Here is an 8,146-nt window from a genome sequence, read left to right on the forward strand (position 1 = left end):
CCTCCTCATAGGACAGCCCTCTCATCCCAGAAGTCAGTCGAATGAACCTTTGTTGCACTGCTTCCAAGGTAAGTATATTCTTCCTCAGGCAAGGAGACTAAAACTGTGCACAGTATTCCAGAATACGGGTGATGTACAGAATAAGCTACCTTTAACTGTTCCATCAAACAATCCCAGGCATGTACATTTCGAGTTAGGTTATGTAAAGCTTTGTCTAAATTGGTTCATCAAGTACGGCCAGCTCAGGTGCACATGCTGCAGCATGGGGTGAAATCAGAATAAAGGTCCCTCTACATGCAAGTGTCAAACACTCCCAGGTCAGGTACGGGCAAGATTTATTTATGAGTTAAGCTCTGCTCAACTTGTCGTATCAAAGGCCGAGCCTGATCGCAGATGTTGAACAACTCCCAGGATCTGGTTAGACTCTCACCATGGCAGAATCCTGGACTGATGGGATTCTCATCTTTCCAATCATTGTTGAATCTTCCCATTTTATCCCATCTCTGAAACTGGGGGTCTTGGTCCTACCAGGTTTGCTCTGTGAGCCCAGCGACATTTCTCCAGTCCCAGTGAGTGTGGCGAAAATTGGACTGACCTCTCTCCACCTTCCTAAGATATTGACCACTCCCGGAGACTGTCAATAGAAAAATGATTAATATTTATCCCAGAATCTGTAATGGGAATACAATGGGACTGTTTTTGTGACTGTGATTGTATTTAATTTGAATATATTTGCAATTAATGGGTGTGTTTGAATTACTTACTTTAATATTACATTGTTCTTTTCTGTCCTTTGCCATGTTTATTGCGATTAAACTGAATCCCAGTGTCAGCTGTCACTCCAGATCCTCCCACACTGACATCCTACTGATGTCTGAAGACCGAGGTCCAACAGAAAACCCGCGACCTAAAGAACAGAAGGTAGATGGAAAAAAAACTCAAGAAATCCAGCAGCTAGCCGACAACCACGAACGAGGATTCTTCATCACAGTCAAGACGAGCTATGGCCCAAGGTCCTACTCCACTGTTGGCCAAGAACGGAGAGGTGCTCATCAAGGACAGAGAGGCAGTCAGTCCCCACTGGAAGGAGCACTTCGAGGATCTCCTCAACCGAGACTCTGTCTTCGACGAGAGTGTCCTCGACTCCATCCCACAGCATGCCACCCGCCACCATCTCAGCACAACTCCAGCCCGGCACAAGGTTGAAAAGTCCACCCAACAACTGAAGAACAACAATTCATCAGAAGCAGATGGAATCCCCGCCAAAACACTAAAGCATGATGGAGAAGCACTACTGGCGAGGATCCATGACCTCATCTCTCTTATCTGGAAGGAGGAGATCATGCCAGGAGATCTCAGAGATGCTGTAATTGTGACCATTTTCAAGAAAGGTGACAAGTCCGACTGCAGTAACTACAGAGGAATTTCCCTGCTGTCGACCACCGGGAAAGTCATCGCAAGAATCCTGCTCAATCGCCTTGTCCCTGTGGCTGAAGAGCTCCTCCAAGAGTCACAATGCGGTTTCACCCACTAAGGGGCACAATGGACATGATCTTCACCACGCGGCAGATACAAGAAAAATGCAGGGAACAGCACCAACCCTTGTACATGGCCTTCTTTGAACTCACAAAAGTCTTCGACACTGTCAACCATTATGGATTATGGAGCCTCCTCCTCAGATTCGGCTGCCATCAATTGTTTGTCACCATCCTCTGCCTGCTCCATGATAACATGCTAGCTGTGACCCTGACCAACGGATCCATTTCACCTTCGGACCGGGGTCAAGCAAGGCTGTGTTATCGCACCAACGCTCATCTCGATCTTCCTTGCTGCAGCTTTTTCAACTTCAAGAATCTGTTTTCACCACCTTGCCAGGCAATGCATTTCAAATCACAACAACTCGCTACATAAATAATGTTTTCCTTATGATGCCTCTTTTTACAATTACCTTAAATCTGTGTCCTCTTGTTACCGATGCTTCTGCCACTGAAAACAGTTTCTCCTTATTTACTCTATCAAAACCCTTCAGGATGTTGAACAAATCTATCAAACCTCCCCTCAAATCATTGCTCCAAGTAAAACAGTTTCTCCAGTCCCTCATCCCTGGTACCATTCCAGTAAATCTCCTCTACACCCTCTCCAAGGCCCTGCATCCTTCCTAAAGTGTGGTGCCCAGAATCAGATACAATACTCCAGATGTGGACGAACCAGAGATTTATAAAAGTTTAGCATAACTTCCTTGTGTTTGTGCTTTATGCCTCTATATATATATAAAGCTAAGGATCCTGTGTGTCTTTCTAACAGCCTTCTGTACTTGTCCGGCCACTTTCAAACACCTGTCTATGTACACCCCCAAGTCTCTCTGTTCCTGCACCCTCCATCACCCTGTGATCCCATCCAATTTCCTTCCTCCCTTGTCCTTTACTCTGACATTGGCATCCTCTTTTTCAGTGATGACAGATGTAAAGTATTCATTTAGTAGCTCAAATATGCCCCGTCTCTCCTTTTTGGTCCCTAATTGACCCACCTTGCTTTGACTACCCTTTTACTATTTATATGTTTATAAAAGACTTTTGAGTTAATCTATTCTCTTTTCCCTCTCTTATTTCCTTTTTCAGTTCTCCCCTGTAATTTTGTATTCAGCTTTTTTCTCCACTGAACTATGAACCTTACCATTGTCATAAGCCTCCTCTTCCTTTCATTTTAATCCGTATTTTTACGTGACCAACGAGCTCTAGCTCTGGATGTCCTTCCTTTACCCATCATGAGAATGATTCTGGTCTGTACCCGAACTATCTATCATGTGAAGGCCTCCCACAGCTCAGGAATTCCTTCCCCTCTTTGACCTTTACACTGTTACTGTTCCAGTCCATATTAGGATCATTGGTTTCACCCATCATCACTATGCTAAAGTGCTTGCATATTCTTGCAATTTGCCCAAAGAATTGCTCCTCTATCCGCTTCCCACTACTTGGTGGTCTATAGTAGATACCCAGCAATGTAATAGCTCCTCTATTGTTCCTTAATTCGAACAAAATAGATTCTGACTTTTAACCCTCGCGTATATCCTCCCTTTCTAGTGCTGTGATCAGTACTGCCACCCCCTCCTTTTATTCCCCCCAGTCTTTCCTGAATATATTGCAGCCAGGAATATTAAGTGCGCGTTCCTCCCCTTGCTTCAGCCATGTCTCCGTTATCTCCACTATATGATAATCCCATGTGACTATTTGTGCCGGCAGCTCAGCAGCCTTATTTGCCCGACTCCGTGCGTTTACTCACTCCAAAACTATCATAGTCTGCCTCGCTTTCCCCCCAGTCTAACCGCTCCCATTTCTGTACTACTCTTTAGTGTTAACTGTCTCTCACAGTTCTCAGTGCACCTTGTATTTTCTCTCCAATGCCTCATCCTGTTGCCCAACCCCCTACAAAATTAGTTCGAACCCTGCGGCACTAGTTAACCATGAGGACATTGCTCCCAGCACTGGTGAGATGCAACCATCTGCTGTGAACAGGCCCCTCCTGCCCCCACAACTGGTCCCAGTGCCCCAGGAATCTGAAGCCCTCCCTCCTGCCCCAGAACTGGTCCCACTGCCCCAGGAATCTGAAGCCCTCCCTCCTGCCCCAGAACTGGTCCCAGTGCCCCACGAATCTGAAGCTCTCCCTCCTGCCCCAGAACTGGTCCCACTGCCCCAGGAATCTGATGCCCTCCCTCCTGCCCAGAACTAGTCCCAGTGCCCCAGGAATCGACGCCCTCTCTCCTGCCCCTGAACTATTCCCACTGCCCCAGGAATCTGAAGCCTGCCCTCCTGGCCCCAGTGTCCTACGAACCTGAAGCCTCTCCTCCTGCCCCAGAACTGGTTCAACTTCTCCATGAATCTGAAACCCTCTCTCCTGCACCATTTCTCCAGCCACGCGTTAATCTCTCTATTCTTTCTGCTCCTACAATCACTGGCACATGGTACTTAGAGTAAACCAGAGATTATGACCTTTGAGGTCCTGCTTATTAACTGCATCCTTAGCTCCTGAAACTCTGCCTGAAGGACCTCAACCATTTTCCTACTTACTTCATTGGTTCCAACATGGACCACGAATTCTCGCTGTTGCCCTTCCCCTCTCAAAATGTTCAGCAGCTGCTCAGTGACATTCTTTACCCTGGCAGCAGGGAGGTAACACACTCACGTCAGCGGTTGCAGAAACCCCTATATGTTCCCCTGATGATTGAATCCCTGCTGATCGCTGCATTTCTACACTTTGCTGTGCCCCCCGTGTAGTCTTTTGCCCCACTCTGTCGTGGATGTGCTCCAGATTGCAGTCCCCGAGATGCCGTCAGCCTCACTGGTATTCAGCACTGGAAAGTGCCAGAGAATGGCAGACTCCCGGAGGATTCCTGCACCTCCCGCCTCCTCCTCCCCTGCCGGATAGCCATCCACTTACTATCCTCCTGAACTCTCTGTCGCTGTAGAATGACCATCTCCTGGAACGTGTGTTGCAGGAAATTCTCAGCCTCCCTGTGCGTTGCAGTGACGTAGATACTGTGGCGTGGAGGGGCGGGGGGGATTATCAGCTCATTCTGGATAAATGAACGAAGATCAGTGGAGGCCTTTAGTTCTATCTAGCTGGTGTATTATCCTCTGGGCGGGCGCGGGGGTGGGGGGTTTCTCCATTATTGCCACAATGAACCAGGTTCCACACGCTGTGCAACATGACCTGGGAGTAATGCACTCCAGGATTCCCTTTTACCTTTCCCCAAACACCAAGCACCTGCTCTTCATGGCGTCCTTCTATGCCTCTTCCCTAAAGCATGATGCACTTTCTGGGGCTGAGCACATAATTGAAGGAGGACTTTAGACTTTTACCATCAAGTCACAAGTCTCTGCAATCTCCTCTACTTTACCTGCTTTCTTCATTCTCTTCAGCCTCTTCTTTTCGATAGCACCTGTCCAATCGAAGAAAGGATCCTTGTCACTGTCGTGGACATCCTCTGCCTCCCAGTGTTTAGATTTTTGCTTCTGAGAAACTGATAAGGAAGCAATTTGTGAGGCTCTTAGCTTTGTGTCACAAACAAAATCACAGAAATTTCTATTAATGGTGAAAGTACCTCCCTCTTAATCGCTATTACTACAGATTGTGTCATTGTGAGTGTGTGCTTCTGAGTACTGCTGCAGTGTTTTCTCCACCATGGCCTCGTGTCCCAAAATCTCTGTAATCTTCTCAGCCCCACATTCCTCTGAGATCTCTGCGCTCCTCTAATTCTGGGTCTTGAGCATCTCCGATTTTAATCGCTCCACCATTTGTGGCCATGCCTTCAGCTGTCTAGAACCTGAGCTCTGGAATTCCCACCCTGAACCTCTCTGCCTCTCTTTCCTCCATTAAGGTGCTCATTAAAATCTACTTTGAAAAAGGTTTTGGTCATCGACCCTAATGTTGCTTCCTTTATGTTGCTCGGTGTCAGGATTTGTTCTCTAACACTCCTGTGAAGCGCCTTGGGACGTTATATAAATACAAGTTGTTGTTGTTGCAGTGTCAGAGTCGAGCACACCCAGAGCGGGTACAATACAAAGCTCCCACTACATTACCCTGTCAGTGTACATCCACTTTATACACAGTGTCAGCATCGAACACTCCCAGGGCAGGTACAAGAGAGAGCTCCCTCTACATTACCATATCAGTGTACCCCCACTTTAGACCCAGTGTCCACATCGATGTGTCTCTGACATGGATGGGATGTGTATCATGGCTGGCGTGTCAAGAACCAGGGTATAGGATACACAGTCTCAGAATAATGGGTTGGCCATTTAGGACTGAACTGAGGAGCAACTTAGGAGGTTGTGAATCTTTGGAATTCTCGACCCCAGAGAGCTGGGGAAGCTCAGTCACGGGTATATTCAAGACAGAGATCGATAGATTTTTGATATTAAGGGAATCTAGGGATATGAGTATAGTGCAGGCAAGTTAAGTTGAGGTACAAGATCAGCCATGATCTCATTGAATGGCGGAGCAGGCTCGAGGGGCCAAAACTCCTACTCTTCTCCTTTTAATGTAGTTTCCCAAACTACCTTAGCCAACTCGGCCCTCATAGCTACAGAGATTGCTTTAGATTTAAGACCCTAGTTTCGGATTTAACTAAATTAGTTTCAAACTCAATATAAAATGTTATCATATTATGGTCACTCTTCCCTAAATACACCTTTACTACAAACTTATTGATGAACCTTTTCTCATTGCTAGATCTAAATTAACCTGTTCCCTAGTTGCTTCCCTGCATCCACCTTGTCAATCCTTGTACGAACTGTGCATGTTTCAAAGAGGTCACCTCTCATTCTTCTGAACTCTAGAGAATATAGGCTTAATCTACTCAATCTCTCCTCATAGCACAATCCCCCCATCCCAGGAATCAATCTGGTGAACCTTTGTTGCACTCCCTCTATGGCCAGTATATCCTTCTTTGGGTAAGGAGACCAAAACTGTACACAATACTCCAGGTGTGGTCTCACCAGGGCCCTATATAAATGCAATCTTTACTCTTTTACTCAAATTCTCTTGTAATAAATGTCAATATACCATGTCATTTCTTAATTGCTTGCTGTACCTGCATGTTAACTTTCAGTGATTCGTGTACAAGGACATCCAGATCCCTCTGCACACCAACATTTCCCAATCTCTCACCATTTAAAAAATATTCTGCTCTTCTATGTTTTCTACCAAAGTGAATAACTTCACATTTCTCCACATATTCCATTTGCCATGTTCTTGCCCACTCACTTAGCCTGTCTATAACCCCTTGAAGCATCTTTGCATCCTCCTCACAACTTACATTCCCACCTAGCTTTGCATCATCAGCAAACTTGGATATATATATATATATATATTACATTTGGTCCCCTCATCCAAGTCATTAATTTTGATTGTAAATAGTTGTGGCTCCAGCACCGATCCTTGTGGCACACACTAGTTACAGTCTGCCAACCCGAAAATGACCCATTTATTCCTACCCTCTATTTTCTGTCCGTTAACCAATTCTCTATGGTTATGCTGGTATATTACCCCCAATCCCATGAGCTCTAATTTTGTTTAATAACCTCTTGATTGGCACATTATCTGAACATCCAAATACACCACATCTCCTTATCTAGTTACATCCTCAAAAAACTCAAATAAATGTGTCAAACGTGATTTCGCTTTAATAAATCCATGTTGGCTCTGCCCAATCTAATTACAGGTTGAACCTCCCTTACCTGGTACCATCAACACCTGGCCTGTGCTGAATAAGGAATTTTGCCGGACAAAGGGACGTCAGCCCGAGGGGAGGTGGCCTGAGGTCCGGGAGGAGGTTGGTACCCCGGGCGGGCCCGAAGTGTCGGCGGGCCGACTGTCGGTGGGCCCAAAAGCCGGGGTGGAGGTCGGCTGCGTTTTGCGCATGCGCCCATGGCCACCAGAATCATGCCGGATGAGGGGTGATGCCAGATAAGGAAGTGCCGGATAAGGGAGGTCCAACCTGTATTATTTTCTAAGTGCCCTGTTATCATTTTCTTAACAATAGCTTCTCGTATTTTCTCTACTACTGATGTCAGGTTAACTTGTCTGAAGTGCCCCATTTTCTCTTTCCTTCCTTTCATAAATAGTGGGGTTACATTTAACTTTCAATCCATGGGAATCGTTCTAGAATCTATGGAATTTTGGAAGATGACAACCATTGCATCCACTATTTCTATAGCCATCTCTATCAAAAACCTAGGATGTAGGGTTGGTGCTGTTCCCTGCATTTCTCTTGTAGTTGTCGCATGGTGAAGATCATGTCCATTGTACCCATCAGTGGACGGAATCTGCATTGCGACTTTGGGAGGAGCACTTTAGCAACAGCGAGAAGATGATTGACCTTGTACATGGCCTCCTTTGACCTCACAAAGGCCTTTGACATTGTCAACCATGAGGGACTATGGAGTGTCCTCCACTGTTTCGGCTGCCCTCAAAAGTTTGTCACCAACGGCTCCACGATGACATACAAGCCATGATCCTGCCCAATGGTTCCACCACAGACCCAATCCATGTCTGGACCGGGGTCATGCAATGCTGCATCATCACAGCAACGCTCTTTTCGATCTTCCTTGCTGCTATGCTACATCTCACCCGTAGCAAGCTCCCCGCT

General features: G+C 46.3%; 1 pseudogene; it reads right to left on the reverse strand.

Annotated features, from left to right (window-relative positions):
• LOC139274184 (probable G-protein coupled receptor 139) overlaps window positions 1–7,918 on the reverse strand; it is a 42,874-nt pseudogene extending 34,956 nt beyond the window's left edge.
• Between the last annotated feature and the right edge of the window lie 228 nt (window positions 7,919–8,146).

This window comes from Pristiophorus japonicus, chromosome 9 (genome assembly GCF_044704955.1).
Source record: "Pristiophorus japonicus isolate sPriJap1 chromosome 9, sPriJap1.hap1, whole genome shotgun sequence".
Lineage (NCBI taxonomy): Eukaryota > Metazoa > Chordata > Chondrichthyes > Pristiophoridae > Pristiophorus > Pristiophorus japonicus.